The following is a 21,399-nucleotide window of genomic DNA, read 5'->3' on the forward strand; positions in this document are numbered from 1 at the left end:
CAGACTAATTATTTTTCCAAGACAGCACTGGAATCCTTGGGATACCAATTGAATTTGCTCCATATGGTAGCCCTGAGAATCACAAAATGATGATTATGTGGAACTTAGTCTCCTGCTATTTACTTACTAGTTTGTTTGTTGTTTATTTTCTGCATGGGCCAACCAAAAGATGAATGTGGGGGGCAACTCCAAACATGGTAACTGGAGTGTTCACTTAGTCTTATCTCACCAGCACTGGCTTTGTGTCCTTAGCAAATCCATATTAGAAATGATGGTTCATTTGTAGGATCATGTACTAAGGCAGAAATGTAGCAAAATTAGAGAATTTTTCAGAATGGGACTTTTGAGGATTACCTCATCCAACCCCCTTGAGAATATTATTCATTTAATATTACATTAATGCAACATTTTGCAATCTACCAAGAAATCCCTCTACAATTATCATTGCCCATCAAACGGTGACAAGAAGATTTCAGAAAGCTGCAGATTTTGATATGGTAGGGCAGTGGGTAGGTGAGGGAAAGGGGGATAAATCTTGTGTGGTGACAATCCAGGGAGCCAATCAGCAAGGAAGGGACAGTCTAGGGCAACTGGCAATCAATAAAACTTTATATCTACAAAGCTATAAAAAAGAACTACTTTTATATATAACAGGGATGAATATCAAAATAATTATATAGAGACAAAGAAGTCAGGCAAAAAGACTACATACTGTATTCCATTTACATACAGTTCTCCATATCTAAGAGTAAAAATTAGGGATCCCTGGGTGGTGCAGCGGTTTGGCGCCAGCCTTTGGCCCAGGGCGCGATCCTGGAGACCCGGGATCGAATCCCACGTCGGGCTCCCGGTGCATGGAGCCTCCTTCTCCCTCTGCCTATGTCTCTGCCTCTCTCTCTCTCTCTCTGTGTGTGACTATCATAAATTAAAAAAAATTAAAAGTAAAAATTAATCTTTTGTGATAGGAAGCAGATCAGAAGTTGCTTGTGACTGGAGGACCACCATTCATCTGTTTCCTCTAGTAAGTGACTTGGCATCACCCTTGAACCCCAAGCAATCAACTCAGTTACAGGTCCCATAGATTGCACCTTGTTTTTTTCTTTAAGATTTTATGTATTTATTTGAGAGAGAGAGAGAGAGAGAGAGAGAGAGAATGAGTAGGGGGGAAGGCAGAGGGAAAAGGAGAAGCAGGTTCCCCAGTGAGCAGAAAGCCTGACATGGGGTTTGATTCCAGGACCCTGGGATCATGGCCTGAGCTGAAGGCAGACATTTAATGGACTGAGCCACCCAGGCGCCCCCAGGTTCCACCTTTTAGAGTTATTCATAATCACTCTTTCCTTGCTATTCTCGTGGTCCCTCTCTTAGGCTAAATCTTCAAACATCTTATCTATTTTTAGTAGTCTCCAACTGATCTCTTTATCTCTGTTTCCTGCCTGTTCTAATCTATCCTCTGTACTTTTATCAGAGTAACTATTAAATGTTTTCTCTTTTTATATTGAAAACATAAAATATGAAACATTTAAAAAATGATTTTAACACATGAAATTATAAACACCTATGAGTCTATCACTCAGAATTAAGAACTGTTCACATTTTGGACTTTCTACTTGGTATATTTTTTAAAAAGAAAACTTACTATGAAATCATGTTTGTTTTCCCCCTATCTTCTACCCCACTGATGCTTTCCCGTTTTTAACACTGTCATATATCTGTATGGATCTATTTAGTCATGCTTTTATAGTCTTACTAAATATCTGTATTCTTATGTTAAAAATTAAATAAATGGTACCTGCAATGTGCTTTATTACAAGTCTTTGAGATCTATGTGTTTTGATATAAAGAGGAAATGGACCATATATTGTTATATAATATCCTATCATATTAACAAATCACACTTTATCCATTATCTTATTGGTACGGCATTTATGTTTCTTCCCTTTTTTCTTTTTTTTTTGCTATTAACAGCAATTCCTAATAAACATCATTGCCTATGTCCCTGTAGTGGGATGAATGATATTCCCAAATATTTGTTCATGTCCTAATCCCTTGAATCTGTGAACATTACATTATATGGCAAAATATGCGTTTAAGTTAATGACTTGAGAGGAAGCTCTTATCCTGGATTATCCAGGTGGGCTCTAAATTCAATTATATGTATCCTTGTAACAGAGAGGCAGAGGGAAATTCAACAGCACACATAGAGGTGGGGGCGATGTGAAGACAGAGCAGAAAGAAACATAAACACACACAGCCACAAGCCAAGGAAGAGCAACAGCCACCAGAACCTGGAAGAGGCAAGGAAGAAATTCTCCCTGGGCCTCTGAAGGGAGCACAATGGTGCCTCCACCTTGATTTCCAAATTCTGGCCTTCAGAACTGTGAGAGAACAAACTTCGGTCATTTTAAGTCATCAAGTTTGTGGTAATTTGTTATAGCTGCTATGGGAAACTAATAACGTACTATGTATAATCATTTTCTAGCATTTACACTTAGGAGTCATAGAATATGTATATTTTATACCTTATTTAGGAGTTTGGAGAGGATTCTTTTAAATTTTTTTTTTTTTAATTTTTATTTATTTATGATAGTCACAGAGAGATAGAGAGAGAGGCAGAGACACAGGCAGAGGGAGAAGCAGGCTCCATGCACCGGGAGCCCGACGTGGGATTCGATCCCGGGTCTCCAGGATCGCGCCCTGGGCCAAAGGCAGGCGCCAAACCGCTGCGCCACCCAGGGATCCCGAGAGGATTCTAATTTATTTTCTCCACAGCAATACATAATATTTTCCATTTCCCACATCCTTGCCAGTTGCTGATATTGTTGAAGTTCAAAATCTTGGTTAGTCCAAAAGCTATAAAAGGGTATTTATTATTATTTCATTTGCACCTCCCTGATTACTTGTGAGGTTGAGAAAATGTTTGTATGATTCTTGGTCACTTGAATTTCCACCTCAGTGAGTTTCCTATTCATAATCTTCATACACGTTCATTGGTTTGTTTATATTTTTCTTATTATTTCAGTAGTCCTTTACATTTCTGAATACTAATCCTCAGTCTGTTACCTATGGTTCAAATATTTTCCATAAGTCCTTGTATCTCTTAACAATGATATATTCTGAAGGAGAGGAGCTTTACAATTTAAAGACTTAGCAGATTTGTTCTTTATGAGTCATATTTTTTGTGTCTTGCCTAAGAAATCTTTCTCTACTTTCAAGTCAAAGGCTCTCCTATCCATTTTTTTTTTTACATTTGTCTTAAAGTTTAGTTTTCCACATTTGATGTTCAACCAAATAGGAACCCATTTTTAAGAATAGTTTTAAGAATAGTTTAAGAATAGTTTTTAAGAATAGTTTAAGCAGTAAAGAATAGTTTAGCAGTAATATAATTTCATTTTTTTCCTTTATAAAAGTCACTTGCACCATTTTCCCACTGGTTTGTAATACCACCTTGATCACATAAAAATCACATAACCTGTCATTTCTGGGTGTCTAGTGTCCCAACCTGCAGATCTATATGCCTATATCAATGCCAGTGTCACTGTTGGATTCCTAAGGGCTCAGGAAGGAGCTGTATATGACCTCCAGAATAGAGATACATCTGCCTGAGTCAAGAGAACACAGGAAAGATGTACGCTCTAAAGGAACTCATGATAAGTTCCCATGGAGAGAGATCCATTTTGAGCATCTACTGAACCCAAAAGTGCGATGTTACCTGGTAAACTAAGAATTGCCTTCTTCTTTTACTTCTCTCTCTCACATCCTTTTCAATCCTGGCTGGGTCAGAAAGAAGAGCTAGTAAATGGGGGAGCAAGTGGGGACGCAGAGAGAACTGAATCAATCACACCCATATTGCCAGAGGCAGGCAACCATTAACTAGGTCTTAGCACAGTGAGTGGGAAGAAGTCCTACCTCTCAATGAATCTGAAAGCCCCTGTACTGGACTGGACATTCTAGAAATATGCAGGCAATGAAATCAGGATTTCAGATCTTATGTCCTTTGTAGGCAGGTGAAAATTATCCCATTAAATAAATTGGAAGGGTCATTGATAGGGAAAAATAAAGTTGTATCCAATCACCTCTCCTAAGTCATGCAGTCAACCCCTTAGCTACATGTTATTCTCATCTCCATCCACCCACTCCTTAAACCTCTCTTCAAAAAAAACAAAAAACAAAAAACAAAACAAAACAAAACAAAACAAAACCTCTCTTCATTCAGTTGTTGAGTCACTACAGTTCCTCAAATCAACCCACTGGTTGATGCCTCCAGAATTTTGCACATGCTGGTCTCCCAGCCTATAATGTCCTCTGTCCCTCCTCCTTCTTCTCTACCTGGGTAATTCCTAATTATCTTTCACAACACTGTCTCTCCAACATCACCTTCTCTGAGATACATTCCTCTAACCTCCTCTTTCCCAGCCATATTTAGATGCATACTCCTATATAAAACCTTGTCACATTATAGTTGTTGAAATTATGATATATTGTTGATTTCATGTGTGCCTCCCCCACCCCCAAATATGTCTTATAATATCCTTTATGCTTAGCATAATGCCTCCAACATAGTAGGCATTCAGTAAACAACTGCCAATGGCACGTGGTAAGAGTAAAGAATAGATTAAAAGCCCACACCCAAGATTCTTTTGGGAAATTCCCAAGTTTTTGGAGAAGAGTAAAAGACCTCTGGAAGGTATACAGCAGCCAGGAATTAGGAGAAATTAAACTGATAGCAGAAAACAGGAGAAGGTAGATCTATTCATAGACAACATGGGCATAGCATGCTTAGAAGGATCATCTTTGAAACCTGAAGGATTTTTTCTGCCGTGTGGACCTTGAAATTACCCCCCCCCTTTTTTTTCAGGTTCCCTGGAAGTTTGAGTTGGAGAGGGAAGTATGGAAAAAGCTAGCATTCATAGGCATTATCAAGATTTTTGTTCAGTTGAACTTGAGTATTGTGAGATGAAACGATGTGGATACCAAAAAGATATTTTCCCAAGGTTCCTAGAGAGACACTCAAGTGAACATAATTAAATGAAAGGAAATTGAAATAAATGTGTAGGATGTGTCTGGCACTGTTTTTGGCATACTACTTCACTCAAGAAAGAACTCTGAGGATCCTGAAGAGAACAACAAACATTTCTTTTTTTTTTAAGATTTTATTTATTTATTCATGAGAGACATACACACACAGAGAGAGAGAGGCAGAGATACAGGCAGAGGGAAAAGTAGGCTCTGTGCAGGGAACCTGACATTGGACTCGATCCCGGGTCTCCAGGATCCCACCCTGGGCTGAAGGCGGCGCTAAACCACTGAGCCACCTGGGCTGCCCAATAACAAACATTTCTGATAGAAATTCTACATGAGGAAATTAGGACATGGAAAGGCAGACAAAAAGAGATATGAAAATCTGCATATATACACACACACATTTGTATCAGCATTTCATCACTGCCTCTCATGAGTAAGTGCTACTTTCTTGACTCTTTTCCCTGTAAATGATCCTGCTCATGATGTTTATAATAAAATGCAGCAGTAATAAAATATGATGAAAGATGAATGGATGTATTTAAAAAGTAGTTATACAAAAGACTGTTTATGTTGCGTGGCAGACCATTTTTCATACTAAAAGTGGCTAAATTTATCTACATAAATCATGATCATGTTCACTGCTTTTTCCTGTAAAGACTTACTGAAAATGGACTGCCTTCTCCAAACTCTTCCAGATTTAACCTCTAGTCTTTGTATGTTGAGCACTGGATATCAACAGTTAGCTTATTGTTGGTCTTACCTGAAGGTGAACCACTTCTCTCTGGGGAAATCCTAATTCCTGAGAAGCCCACTAGCTGCATTTTTTTTTTAACTCTTAGTATTCATTTTCAGCTTTGACATAAAACAGAAAAGTGGATTTGGGAGCCAAAAGACCAGAAGTGAAGACTCTTAAGAGATTCTGTTTCTTCCTATTGTTATGGAATAAAAAGTGTCAGGACTGGCCTTTGCTCCTTTCTAGGCCTTCCTTTCTCAGGTTGAAGTCCAGTGAGGAGGAATTATTGTTTGTTTGCTTCTATACCATCAATCTCTCTCATCTTTTCACATCCCCACCCCTCTCCAGCTGACTACTGAAATCTGAAGACATTTATCAGAGATTTTTCTTGCTTGTATTAAGGTTTTTGGTGGGGGAAATCAGAACAAATTTGTCATATATGTAAGTTTTATAATAATTGTCATCATCATCATCATCATCATCATCATGGATTCCAATATCTTCATAAATAAGAACATTATAATAGTCTCTATCTCTTATTGATCATTTACTACATTCTTGGAAATGTCTAAGAATGTTTCACACATTATCTCATACAATATTCACCACTACTTCATGGAGTAGGTAATGATATTATTTTCATTTTATACATGAGGAAGTTCGAACTCAGAATTTTTAAATGACTTGCCCAACGTCTCAGAGAGTGAGAGTAGCAGAGCCAGGACTGAAATCAGGGCTCTCTGATTCCAAACTCATGTTCTTTACCACTGTACCATATGTATGCACACAGCACAAAGTACTCTTCATTGTTTATGGCTTTTTACTTTGGGAATTTTTTGTGGCAACATCTTAATCCCAGTCCTAACTTTATAGCCACCCAAAAGCATATACATATCCTACAAACTCATCTTAAGGTTGTTCTAAGCAAAATATAATTACAAATTACATTGTGGTAAGTAATTTTTTTAAAGTAGCTATTCAAAATAAAGTATGCAGCAGTTCTCATGCTCTCTAATGGTGACTTGTGGAAAGTTGATTCTTTATAATTTTAATTCTATATTTTCTGTTCCTCGGTTCCTTTTCTAAAAAGTCTTTTTAAGAAGGACAAAATCAGAGGGAAAAATTAATGTGATTTTAAGGGCAGATTGGTTTATGCTGATTTTTAATTTTATTCCATTTCCATATTTGAACATCACTTAGTAAGCAAAATAGTAGTAATATTTTTCTTGACAAGGCATAAATTATAAATTCCCATATTCCCTAAAAGAGACTTTACAGAAAGAAATTTCACTGATATGAAGTTAATTTGAATCCATTTACAAAAAAATTCATGAGGTTTGCATATATTTGACAAAAATGTACAGAACTTGTACACTGAGAACAATAAAACATTGCTGAATTAAAATACAGAAGATCTAATTCAATAGGAGAGATATACTATGTCTACAGATTAGAAAACTTAACATTGTTCAATATCAACTGATCTATAGTGAAGAAAGAGGTTCAGAGTATGCCACTCCAAAATATGCCACTCTGGAATAAAGATTATTTTGAGCTAAATGCAATTAAGAAAAAGTAGAAAAAAAAAAAAAAAGTAGACACAGGATGAGCTCTCTGCCCCCATCCTATTGTGTGAAAGCAAAACATAAATTCCCATTGTGGAGGTGTCCTCCTCTCATTTCCTTACCAGGATGGGAGAACAACCTTATATTTTGAGATGAGATGCCACTAGAAGTCTATAACAAACAAAACTTACTAACTAGCCCTCATCATCCATTAGCTTCTCTCTATATTTACCTTCCCACAGTATGTCACCCCTAAATGCCTAAACTTCTTTTCCTGTCTTGTCACTTCTCTACAAATTTATTTTCTTTTGTTAAAATTCTATCTAAACCCCATGGTCTAACCACTCCTTCCATTTATTCATCACTAAGTTTCTCCCACATGTATATGCACTACTTGTTTGTTAATAAACTTGTTTGTTTTTCTGTTGTTAGTCTATCTTAGTCTTATCAGTTACTTTTCATGGTCACAGATGTAGAACCCAGAAGAGTAGAAGGAAAATTTTTTTTCTCTGCTACAGGGTCAAAAACCTATGGTCCATGGTTCAAAGCTGCCTGCTTTTGTAAGCAGTTTTATTGGAACATGGCCATGCCTATTCATTTATCTATTGTATGGCTGTTTTGCTCTCCCACCTTGCCAAATTTAAAATATTTACCATCTAACCCTTTAGAGAAAAAGTTTGCTAACTCCTGAATTGTAGATTTAGCATAATCTCAACTAAAATCTATCAGACATTTTTGGTATGTAAAAACTGAAAAGCTAATTCTAAAATTTGCATGGAAATGCAAAAGACCTAAATTGACAATCTTGAAAAATGACAATATTAGAAGACTGACAGCAACTGATTTTAAAGTCAATTTGGACTGCTTAGGGCTCTGCCACCTGGTTGGCATTTTTCCTAAACTTTGGACCTCCTCTTTCTTGATTCTGACTTTTAAGGAAGTCTTTTCTTGAAAGGACCCATTTCCTTGATGGGTTTATACAGGGAAAGAGATGATCTTCATTCCACAGCTTGTATGACATATGCAGTTCTGATGAAAGGCTGAGTGTGTATGAAGGTAAAAGAAAACAACTTCACCTACTAAACTCAATGCGCTTCACGGCTGGTACACATGAGTGCCACTCCAAGGGAAAAGTCTTTTCATGGAATGATTTCTGAGTCAAGCAGTCCCTTGACTTGAGTGTCTCCCACTCCGTGGGATTCTACTTTGACCTTTTCTGCTATAACCGCTTATGAATCCACTATTTTTTTTAAGATTTTGTTTATTTATTTATGAGAGACACAGAGACAGAGACAGAGACAGAGACAGAGACAGAGGCAGAGGGAGGAGCAGGCTCCATGCAGGGAGCCTGATGTGGGACTCAATCCCGAGTCTCCAGGATCAGGCCCTGGGCTGAAGGCGGCGCTAAAACCGCTGAGCCACCTGGGCTGCCCTGAATCCACTATTTCTCCCTCTAGAGTTCAAGTGTGGGCAAAACCAAAATCCTATTCTTTTTCTTATTCCTTTTACCTCATGCATCATCTGGGGTCCTCTACCCCTTAGCCTCAAAACAAGCCAGTTAAATGATGTTCTTATTTTTAATTGGCAAAAGACTTCTAAAAGCTATGAAAACCAAAAGCAGAATAATCAAGAAAATAATGAATCCCACACCTGTCCGATTTACAAAGCTTGGCTTGTCGGTCTGATAGGACTAAAATTATGTTTAGGAAACTCAATTTTGGTTTGGTTTCATGCTTTGTCTCAGAACTTTGTCATCCTCAGGTCATTTCCTAATATTCAGAAACTGATCTAGATCTTCTTGGACAATCCTTCATATTTTGCTCAGTCTAAAGACTGGCAACCAATGCCTTAAAACAATTTTTTTCATGTTTCTGCCACCTGTATTTTCTAGGGGTCTCTAATTCAAAGTCTGCTTGGAGATATGAGCCTAGTTCAAAAGTGACTTAAAATGCGGTGGTGGTTGATGCTTTCCATTCCCAATAATTATGTAGCATTGTCAATATGGTCTCATAGTTAAGACAAAAGATTTTAAAATCACACTGTCTGGTTTTAACTCCTATTTCCACTTTTGCTAGCTCTATAACTTTGGGCAGGTCACTTAACTTCTCCATGCTTCCATTTCCTCATCAGTAAAGTGAGGATGATAGTGCTTACCTAGAAGCCCTATTTTGTAAGGCTATGTTGGGTATACATTGGGATGATAAACAAAATAGACTAAGGAATCACAACTATTTGTCTCTATCACTAATTTTTTCCAGGCCTCAGGTATCAGTTTTGCTCACCTCTGAGTTAACATTGAATAGGTGAGGAGGCAACTCATTTTTCATGATGCCCACAGATATAGGGAGGGTGCATATCCCTAAAAGAAATAGACAATAATCTAAATTAGGTGGTAGACAGTGTGATGAGCAGAGCAGTAGAGTGATATTAGTAGAGATATACTCTTCAGATGTGAGCAAGAATGCTACAGGAATGCCCCCCTAGCACTGGCCAGCCCACAGCCTAACTCAAGTTTCCACAAAGTGAAAATTAAGCTCATTTCTTTCTTTCTTTTTAAAATTCTTATTGGGGGATACCTGAATGGCTCAGTCAGTTAAGTGTCCAACTCTTGATCTCAGCTCAGGATTTGATCTCAGGGTTGTGAGATCAAGCTCTCCATTGGGAATGGAGCCTACTTAAAATTTTAAAAATATTTTTAATTTGAGTATAGTTGACACTCAATGTTACATTGGTTTCAGGCATACAATTTAGTGTTTCTCTTCTCTACATGTTATACTACACTTACCAAAAGGATAGCTACTATCTGTCATCATACAACATCATTGACTATATTCCCTATGCTGTGCCTTTTATATCAATGACTTATTCATTCTATAACCAAAAGCTTAGATCTCCCACTCCACTTCACCTATTTTGCTCATCCTTTAATCCCCTTTCCCTCTGACAGTCATCAATTTGTTCTCTGTATTTATAGGTCTGATTCTGATGTTTTTGTTTTGTTTTTTAAAGATTTTATTTATTTATTCATGAGAGACACAGAGAGAGAGGCAGAGACACAGGCAGAGGGAGGAGCAGGCTCCATGCAGGGAGCCTGATGTGGGACTTGATCCCCAGCCTGGGATTATGCCCTGAGTCAAAGGCAGCCTCTCAACCACTGAGTCACCCAAGCATCCCTGATCCTGATTTTTTATTGTCTGCTTATTCATTTCTTCTTTTTTTTTTAAATTCTACATATAAGTGAAATCATATGTATTTGTCTTTCTCTGATTTATTTCACTTGGTATAATACCCACTAAGTCCATCCATATTGTTACAAATAACAAGATCTCATCCTTTTTTTATGGCACATGGTGTGTGTGTGTGTGTGTGTGTGTGTGTGTGTACCACAATTTATCCTTTTTTTTGGTCTTTTTTATTTTTATTTTTTTATTTCTTCTTTATTGGAGTTCAATTTGCCAACATATAGCATAACACCCAGTGCTCTATTCATTTGTTTATTAATGGATACTTAGGTTGCTTCCATATTTTAGCTACCATAAATAATACTGTAATAAACATAGCAGTGCATGTATCTTTTCAATTTAGTGTTTTTGTTTTTTGAGGGGTAAATACCCCATAGTGAAATTATTGGATCATATGGTATTTTTTTCTTGTATTTCTTTCTTTTTCTTTTTCTTTCTTTCTTTCTTCTTTCTTTCTTTCTTTCTTTCTTTCTTTCTTTCTTTCTTTCCTCCGTACTGTTTTCCATAGTGGCTGTAAATGAAATTTACATTTCCCACCAATAGCATATGATGGTTCTTTTATCTCTACATCCTCACCAACACTTAAAATTTCTAGTCTTTTTGATTTTAGCCATTCTGATGGGTGTGAGGTGACATCTCATTGTGGTTTTGATTTGCATTTCTCTGATGATTAGTGATGGTAAGCATCTTTTCTGATGCCTATTGCCCATCTGTGTATCTCCTGGTGTCCATTTTTTTTTCTTGTATGTTTTTCCCTTTCCAAAGAAAGGAAGCAAAGCCCTTCATACAGGTGGAAACTGTGGCTTAAGTTTTATTTCTTCAGGTAGATCTTGTTATCATTCTCTTAATCAGATTTGTGAGTCTCCTCTAAACTTTCACCAAGTACTGCATTTTCTTCTGCACTATGAACCACAACTGGATATGACATTCTACCAAGGTCTGACTTATGGTGATTATAAAAAGATTAGCACTGTTCTATGGTGCTCTCTTACTACCCCATTTGGTGCCCAATATAATCACAAGACTACATCACTACTTTCTGAGTCTACAAGTATTTTATTTAGATACATGCCCAGTATACTAATTCATTTGAAAATGTCTATCATTGGGATGCCTGGGTGACTCAGTTGGTTGAGTCTCTGACTCTTGATTTTGGTTCAAGTCATGACCTCAGAGCCCTGAGACTGAATCCCACATTGGGCTCTGCACTCAGCAGGGAAGCTGCATGAGATCCTCTCTCTCGCTCTCATTCCCTCTACCCCTCGCCTTGGTTGTGCACACACACCACACACAAAATTAAATAAATAAATCTTTAAAAAAAAGAAAAAGAAAATGTCTATCATTATTTAAAAGCTACTTTGCTGGGTTTTTTTCTCCCACTATGTTCCAGTGGATAATGGAATTCTTCATTCTGACAATGAAGCAGAGATGGGTCATAAAACTTCATTCTGCAATATTTTCCCTATTTGCTATGTGTGCATTCTTTACTGATTTAGAAATTACTCAAGTTTCCAAAAGAAGGAATGATTTTAAATAGGAATCGTTAAAACATTCTGATGCATTAGTATTTCTCTCTGGGATGAATGTTAAAAATAAGAGTTATGTAGGTGGAGACAGAAAAACCAAATGTAGGAGGGAGAGGGAGGAAGGACTATAATTTCTACTCGACACATGGCTATTCAGGCTATTCAAGAAGTGATGAGATTTTAGGTCAGCCAAAAATGCAAAAGATAACCTGAAGAAGAAAAGGGCTTACGGATATGGTTGTAGAATGCAGTCATCTCTAACTCACCCTGTCTTTGCTCCAGAGCATTTTATACAGAGAGAGGGCTTATTATATCTACCAGTGAAGCTTCTTAATGAAAGCAGTTTGGTTATGAAGACATACTCCCATTTGTGATCTCAAAAAACACCAAAGTAGACTTAAAATATTAGCATTATTTCTTCATGTACTATGTCAGCACACACACAAAAATATTTCATTACTTTTGAGGTTTTGCTGCTTAAAGAACAAATTGGGCTAACAGTCCCCCCTTATTGACACATAATGGAGAAATTCTTAAACTATATTTATCAAAATCAGCTAAATGTTGTAAAACCCCCAATATTTCAAGGGCTTTTAAAAAGGTTTATTTCTTCCTCTCACAGTTCAATGCAAGGTTCTTTGAAGTGGAGGAATGGAGCAGGAAAGTCTCCTCCATGTGGGTGTTTGGGTCCTTACATCTGGAAGTTATGCCATCTTCTGGGACCCTGGGATCACCCTGGATCCTCAGGCATGGGCTGGCAGAGAAGAGAGGGAGGGAGTGGAGGACAAAGCCTAATAGTAATAGCCATTGCTTCCACCCACATTCTTTTGGGCAGACTATAAGGGAGACTGAGAAATATAATTTAGCTGTGTGCTCAGAAAGGAGAAGAAACAAGTTTGGTCAGCATTCAGCAAGTGTCTGCGATATAAATTTAAATTAAAGTTCACATATTAACAGCACGGAAGCTGAATGTTGCCCCCAGTTCTGAAGTTCCTTCAGGCTTGTAGCCAATCCTTTAAAAAATCGAATGAGTTTAAAGATTTGAATATGAGTAGAGTTCACACTTTAAAAAAAAACTATTATTTTGGGGTTCTCTTGAAAAATCAAAAGATTGAACAGACTTCTGAACCTACACTTCTACTTGACATGAAATGGCTGGAATGAAGTAGCAGCTGCCCCCTTAGCCAGAGGCCAGCTCTCCAGTTTATCCTTCAGCCTGCTTCACTCACTCAGCTGCCTGGCCTCCTTGCTTTGTCTGGTCTGCATAATGATTTCATCTTGTTGATATTTTATATCTTGTCATTAATACATTAATAACAACAATTTACTTCAATAGATTGATTTGGGTGAGCAATTGTTAGACTGTGTTTTATTTTTTTAAAAGATTTTATTTATTTATTCATGAGAGACACAGAGAGAGAGAGAGGCAGAGACAAAGGCAGAGGGAGAAGCAGGCTCCATGCAGGGAGCCTGATGTGGGACTCGATCCCTCGTCTCCAGGATCAGGCCCTAGGGTGAAGGCAGTGCTAAACCACTGAGCTACCTGGGCTGCCCTAGACTGTGCTTTAATTGTGGTGAAAACTACTAGTCAACTCTATCTGAAACCCCCTTTCTCCACAGAAGTAATGGTCCAATTAAGAAAGAATTGAGATACATATTTTATTTTTAGCTTAATCATTTGTTTAGTCATAATTCATATTCTGAATAGGATGATAATCTATCACGAACACAGTTTGTTGAATGTGAACACTTTGCTTTCCTATTTCTTCTGGTTCAACGCTTGTTGGGCTTGTGATTTCCAATTCCTTTTTATGGATTAAGAGCACTTTATAGACACACAGGTCTCAGGCAACACAACAAGCCTTGGGTTGATAGCAGAACAGTTTACAGAAATATAACCTACTTTACGGTTGTTGATCATTTGCTATTTGGGGGAGAGGAGTGAAGTAAGGTAGATTTGGTGTGTAGCTATGAAAAAAGAAAACAACAAACCTACCTTAAATAGAAGATTGATCTCAATAGAGCTCCTTTGTGCTTCTTTTAAGATGAACATAAAATTGTTCCACAATTGATGTTTGGAATATTAACTACTTTGAAGGAGGAGATTGTTGGGTGAATTTTAAATGACAATTATAAATGAATTGTTTCTTTGGAGAACTCTGCACAAATATCTAAGGGTTGACTATCAGAAGTCTGTATATCATTCTAAAAAGAAGGAAATAAGTTATCAAACTTAAAATGGATCAAACTGTCTACAAGAAATTATCTCTTAACACCCTGAACAGGTGAAAAAAATAAATATAAACATACCTAAGGCCAATTAACACTCACAAAATAAAAGTACATTATATTGAGAGCTTTATCTTTTTTGTTTGCTTTTTTCTTAATGGAGCAGAGATTAAAGTATTATTTTTTAGAGTCACCTGAAGGTTTTAATGCTCCTAGGAAATTTACTTATGTATGTAATGGCAGCCTTTCTATTGCTTTTCAGTTTACATGTCTGCATTTATATAGAATTTACATAAATCCTGTGCAAGAGAAGTTTTAAGTGGATTTATAAAAACACCAACAGAAGTACTGACATCATTTTTAATTTTTATTATTGATTTGGATGAGAGGAATAAGCTATAAGCTACTTGCTCAATTTTAGGCTTAAGTCAGTTCTTGGTATCAGGAAATAAACAGTAGCATAATTACAAATCCTAGTGAAGACAGAAAAAAATCTCTCTCCTGAGATAAAATATGAGAGGAATTTTTTTTAATCACCCTGAAGGACTATCAAGGGAAGCTGTCCCTGGAGAAAAATAAGTTATTGAATGATGTGGGCTGCAAGAAGCCCACTGGAGAGGATCAGCATTGTCCTCACTCACCCAGCTACAAATTCCCACCCAATGCTAGGAAATGGGAATTATCCTCTTGTCCCAGATCAGGAAACTAAGGTTCAAACAGGTTGATCGACTTGCCCAAAGTCCATAAGCTAAATAATTAGGGCTGTAGGAATTCAAGTTCAAGGTCTCCAAACACCAAAATCTGAATTGAGAAAAGTAGACATGAATATAGAGAATAGCACACCAAGAGAGAGACTCAGATTGCACAAAAATGGACAGCAGCTTAGGTTTTAAATGTGGTTTGCCGACTAGATGACTAAAAGGAAGAAGTTTCAAAAGACTTGAGGCTAAGTGGGCTGAGAGATATAGTAATTCTCTCTCCAACTCCCAGAGACCAAAGACTGAAGCCTTAACCAGGGCACTTTGGTACCAGAAGGATACATGCTGGACAAATTCCAATAGAGCAATAAAAACAATAATGGGAACAGAGATTTATCTGTTGGAAAAATACACAAATCTAAGTGCCTCAAGCTTGCTCAAAAGGGCAGGAGAGTACTATGGATGGCAACCCTTTGAAGTGTGCATAGTACTAAGGAGAGAGTGTTCTGCTGTGGGGGTGTACTTGGGGGTTGGAAGAGACGAAACATGGACAAGAAACCTCTAAGCTGATAGCAGTAAATGTTTTTTGGAAAAGTTACAGGGTAACTCCTTCAGGCTCTGATGTTTAACTTTCCCTGACTCACTCCTTTTCTGAGATTCCAATGTCTCCTGAAGAAACTCCTGTCCTATGCAGCCCCCGCTGCTGCATGAGGAGTGCTGGCTGGATTGACCCTCAGGGATGCTGCTCCCAGGGGCATGGCCATGGGAAGATCCAGATGGGCTGGGCAAGGTGACTCATTTGCTTTTCCTTCCATGGTCATTTCTATGAGTCACATACTTTTATCCAGTCCAAAATACAGGAAAGTAACATCAAAAAGCCTAACATGTTGTTATCAAACGTTTAATGAAAAAGAAAAATCCCCTCTCATATGATCCTTAAAGAAATGTTTATTTAGTCTTTCCATGTTGTTGCTATTTCTTTGATTTATGAGCATCCAGGAGGCAGGGTGAGAAGGGAAGTTCTAAGACAGAGAAAGATTAAGGCAACTCTGCACTGCTGCTCTGAGGCAGTGACCAAGCTGCTGACCCTTGAAAAGAAAGGTCCAGCTCTTTTTCAATAAAAAAGGATTCCTTTTCTGAGCAAGATAGGAATTCTAGTCAACTGAGTATTCTTCAGCTCTGTGTTTGTAAGAGCACGATGCCCACATCTAGTTAGCTGGAGACAGGGTAAGGTGGTAAGGCATGTAGAGCATGGACATGGACATCAGATGGATCTGGATTTGAATCTTGGATCTGTCATTTACTAGCTATGTGATCTCAGGCATGATCCTTGACAACTCTGAGACTTACTTAGCTTTCAGATCTATAACATAACCGTTATACTAAAAACAATAGTAATGATAACACTAACATGTCTATCACTGATGGAACTTGTATTGAGCAGGTATTCTTCTACAGACTTTACATATATTATCTCATGTAATTTTTACAACAACCTTACAGAAAGGTATTAATATTATCCCCATTTTCCAAATGCGGAAACTGAAGCAAAACCAGTTTAAAGAACTTGCCCAAGGTCATGAGAATAGAAAGTGGCAAAGGCAACATATCTGCTTCCTTGGGTTGTTGTGAGGCTTACTAGAGGTAAAGCAGCTAAAGGTATTAGTTCTAACTAAACAACAACAATATACATGCTTTTTAAAAACCAAAAACAGGGACGCCTGGGTGGCTCAGAGGTTGAGTGTCTGCCTTCGGCTCAGGGTGTGATCCTGGGGTCCTGGGATCGAGTCCCATATCGGGCTCCCTGCATGGAGACTGCTTCTCCCTCTGCCTCTCTCTCTCTTTCTGTCTCTCATGAATAAATAAATAAAATCTTTAAAAAAGAAAAACTAAAAACAAGGAAAGGAGAACTCCCTTTCTAAATGCCCCAATTGTTACCTCTTTCTTTTTAAAATAAATGAATGAGCCTCTTTACTATCAACATCCTATGTAAGAGTAACACAGTATTCCTTATATTGGAACCCAAATTATCTATAAGTTGATGTAGATTATTTGCAAAAAAAAAAAGCTGTGAGCAACATTTGATACTAGGCTAGTACTTACTTCCCAGCTTTATTCAAGAAACCACTGTGTTCTTCCAATCAATCAAAATAAACATGCAGAAAACACCGGAAATTTACTCTTAGTAAACATGTTTACAAATCCAGGAGCATACGTCAGAGCAAAATAAAATGTCTTCTCTACACACACACACACACACACACACACACACACACACCCCTCTAATATGGTGTTCAAGACTGTCTTTGAAGATGATGCTGAATAAAACTTTCTTATCCTGCATGTTAATCGGTGTATTAGTCTGGCTGCCATAAAACACCACAGGCTGGATTGGCTTGAGGAACAGAAATTTACTTACTTACTCACAGTTCTAGAGGCTGGAAAGTTCAAGATCAAGGTTCTAGCAGGGTTTGGTTTCTGGTGAAGGCTTTCTTCCTGGCTTGTAGATGGCTGCCTTCTCACCATGTTCTCACAGGGCCTTTCCTTGACACATGTGGAAGAGATGAAGAGAGCCTTATAAGGCTATATAAATCTTATCAGATTAGGACCCCTATCCTTATGGCCTCATTTAACCTTAATCACCTCCTAAAAGCCCTATCTCCAATTACAGTCACATTGGGAGTTAGGATTTCCACATAGGAATTTGATGGGGGACACAATTTAGCCCATGGCAGTTGGTTAGTCTAATCTGAATTTTGTGTAGAGGCCTACATATTTCAGAGACTCATTCATGACTCATTAAAATTTTCTATAGATTGTGGTCACCACTAGACCAGTAATGGTCAAAGGGCTGTGAATCAGGTGTTTGTGTAGTACATGGACAGATTAAACGTAATAATAGATAAGATCTCTTAGTAAAGCAGAGTGAAAAGAGTCTCAGAATATAGGGTGGTGGTGTTCTTTCTAAAAATAAGTCTTGATGGCTATTGTGCTCCTAACACTGAGGGTTTTTTTGGAATATAAACAAGTTACCTAAAAGCAAAAGTTAGATCTGGAAAGGAAAGGGCCCATTCTGCAGAAGGAACATGTTCTTTCCAAATGGTTTGCATAATTTCCTATGTAGCTTTCATGTTACAGAAAACAAACAGGTGTTTTGGATGACTATATAGACCAAGTTTCCATGTCTCTGAAATCTCACTGGGGCGAGATTAGTTTAAGAAGTCTTGTTAACTTTCCTTTCACATGTCATTTTAAACTCCAGAAGATACAAATGGGCTATTTTCTTGCCTTTAGACTTATTTTCTCCTTTTGACCAGGCATGCTCAAAAATGGTGGTATCTTTGTGCACGAGTCTCAGTGGGGTAGTGGGGAAATGGGATGGGTTGGATTAAAAAAAAAAACCCAGACTTTTCCAATTATGAAAATCCAGATAATAGCTTCTGGTACTCAAAACAGAACCTATTCTTAAAAGTAGATTGAGAGTAGATTCTTAAGAGTAGATTGAGAGTAGATTTTCAAGAATAAAAATTTATATTTCTCCCTTTAAAAGCCAAGATTTGGAGACTTGTCTTCCCATGGGGTAGAAAAGAATCATTCTTCCAGGACATCGAGGCCATGAATTTGCTGTTTTATGGTGGAGGAGTGATAGGATGCAGAGGGCATATGTGAGAGTCCTATTCCGTATAGGGGGTGGGGCCCAGGGAAGAGTCAGATAAAAAGACCTCTGTAGCCTTGGTGGTATTTGAATAGGTACAGGGAGCAATGATGGCAAAGAAAGCTGGCTTTCACTTTCTTAGGATCCCAGAAAGAAACTAAATTTCCATCTGCCACGAAACCAGGCTATAGCATAAAGGATCAGACAGTGGAGGCCCTGAGGTTTTGTGCCTCGGTTTCTGTGTGGAAAGACTGTGAGCCTCCTGGGGCCCTCTCTGGTGCCATGAAGGTGATGAAGCAGTGGCTAGGTTTGGATGGAAGGTGCTAAAGAGGCTCAGAGGGCTCTGGGGTGGCAGACAGTGCTTGCTGAGGAGAGTCTGGGCCAGCCTTGGAGCACACCAGGCCCTGATCAACTTGAGAGAGAGACCAGATCACCAGATCACCTGCTCCTTAGACCAGAGCAGCCAAGTGACCCCCACCACTAAGCCCTGTCTCTTCTTTTCCACCTTACCCAAATTTTGTTTAGGCTGTTGTAAAGACATGTTACGTTCAGCAGTGCTTGCTGCCTAGAACACTGGTCTGCTCTCCAGAAATGTGTCCACTCTCTGTGAATTTTCCTAGACCTCTTTGACTCCCATTCATTCTTCTCTCTTGGGGACCCCACAACACCCACTGAGTGAGCAACTAGTTTTGGCATTTAATCGTGTGCCACCTGGACTACTATTTCCACGTTTGGATCTTTTCTCTTTTCAGCAAGATACCCAGTTTCTGGCATGAAAGTACTTTTGTTTTCTCACATATAAGACTTCAAAGGAAGCAGATATTTAATAAATTCATATTGAACAAATGAAGGCACTTGACTGCCTCAAAGGGATGGCCCCAGAGTTAATTTGATTCAAAAGAAAAGTACAGGTCAAAGGAATGCTTCTTGTTTTGCCATTTTCTTGGAGTGGAAAGTCCCAGCCAGTTATCAATTAATAGTGAGTATCAACACAATTAATCTAGTGTTTAACAGAGGGTGACTTCTGAAGATAACTCCACAGACAGAGCCTATTGTGAAACAGGCTAAATTCTGCCACAATTTATTCCCCTCTCTGGTGATTAGTCTGAGGACTAATCACTTAACTCCTGTAATGCCACACATGGAAAATGTACTCTGTCCTCAGTCTCATATGAATTAACAAGCCTGTGTTCCACCTTCCAGAAACAGAGCAGGTTGATACAGGGCTCCTGGCTTTGTGAGTTTATGTGCTGAAGGATTTTTGGGTGAAAAGCAATGGTACAAACACAAAGGAACCATTATTAGGGTCATCATATTGATGTTCTCGTATTGTTTCAGGTCAGGGGAGGATGAAACAAGGGCAGGACTTGGGCAAGTGACAAGACAGACTAGCAGTGGGAGCAACAGTGCTAGGTAAACAGTTGTAAATCCCCAAGGCTGGACCTTGTTAACATTTTACAGAATGCTTTGTCTCTTTTAAGCAAACTACAAAGCAAGAATAAATTCACACAACTTCTTTGGAGGTCAGTGAGATTTCTCTGTTTCTGTGGGAGATCACTAATTAATGACAAACTAATTTGTAGCTTGAGGTTCACCAAGTTGGATTTAGAAACCACACACCATTTTGCTTAGTAGCTTGGAGGAGACAGCTTAGGTAGAGGTGGCACACACATAAAAATGGTTTGCCCAGTGCCTGAAAGGCAACCCCACAGCTGGGTCAAGAGAAGCTACCCATCTCTCTTTCTGGTGCCCTTTTGGTGATTTGTTTTTGTTCTCCCTGCCTATTTGGCACCTTGGCACCAAGATTTCCAAGGTTCTGAAGAGCAGCATATCATGGGTCATTTCTCCATGGGGGTAACTGAGGAAGGAAGGAAGCTTATTCTCAAAGTACATGCAGCAAGGGTGTGATTTGGGAAAGAATAAAAAATATTACTATTTTGTTGAACATAAATGGTCAAGGAGCTAATTTCAGTAAGAAATTCCAGGCAGAAGTTTCAAACTGTCATGGCTGCCAAGTATTACGGGGCAAGATGTCACTAATTATCAGTGGACCAAAAACACTGCTAATTTTTCTTAGGAACATTTCAACTTTGGAAAGGGTATCAATTTAAAAATGCAAATTAAAATGCTGTTTTTGAGATGAAATGAAGCCATAAGGAACTAAACAATTGGTCAATAAGTGGGATTTTTTCAAATAATTGTTGAACTGTCTGTTCTAGAAAGGACTACGTGTACAGCAGAGAGGGAGAAGGATAAGGAGGACAGCAGTTGAGGAGGAGGATACGTCTGAGGAATGTGGCCTCAGGACATTCAAGAAAATTGCTACAAAGGAAAAATCTGACAGAAACTGAAGAAGTGAACTTTAATCTCTTGAGGTGTCTGGGCCAAAACACATTTTATGACTTTGATGATAAAAAAAATCTATATATTTTGAATGTTAAGATAATGAAGATCAAAGCTACAAAATTTGGATGAAAAGAGGATTGATTACTGTCATGTTTCACATTTTGGAAAAGAAATGTAGGATAACCTTTGGATCAGAGTGGCTGAAAAGTGGATATTTGGTGCCTGAAAAAAAAAATCTTGCAAACATTCACATAGAAAATTCATCATAAGAATGTTGAAAAACACATGAATTCATGCTCCATGGAATGAAGCTTAAAGCAGGAGTCTGCCATTAATGAAATAGCTACTATAAGTAGGATTATTTATCCATTGTTTATAAATCC

The 21,399-nt window shown here is 38.1% G+C and overlaps 1 protein-coding gene across 2 annotated transcripts in view; it reads right to left on the reverse strand.

The window, feature by feature from the left end:
* Nucleotides 1–17,559, reverse strand: part of ANKRD55 (ankyrin repeat domain 55) — a 179,319-nt gene extending 161,760 nt beyond the window's left edge. The window contains exon 1 of one of the 2 annotated variants that reach the window (XM_072749952.1): nucleotides 17,435–17,559. The gene's annotated coding sequence lies outside the window, so the exon portion shown is untranslated. The remainder of the gene's footprint in view (nucleotides 1–17,434) is intronic. The other variant, XM_072749950.1, reaches the window with a different exon arrangement.
* Nucleotides 17,560–21,399: the final 3,840 nt, after the last annotated feature.

This window comes from Vulpes vulpes, chromosome 2, assembly GCF_048418805.1.
Source record: "Vulpes vulpes isolate BD-2025 chromosome 2, VulVul3, whole genome shotgun sequence".
Lineage (NCBI taxonomy): Eukaryota > Metazoa > Chordata > Mammalia > Carnivora > Canidae > Vulpes > Vulpes vulpes.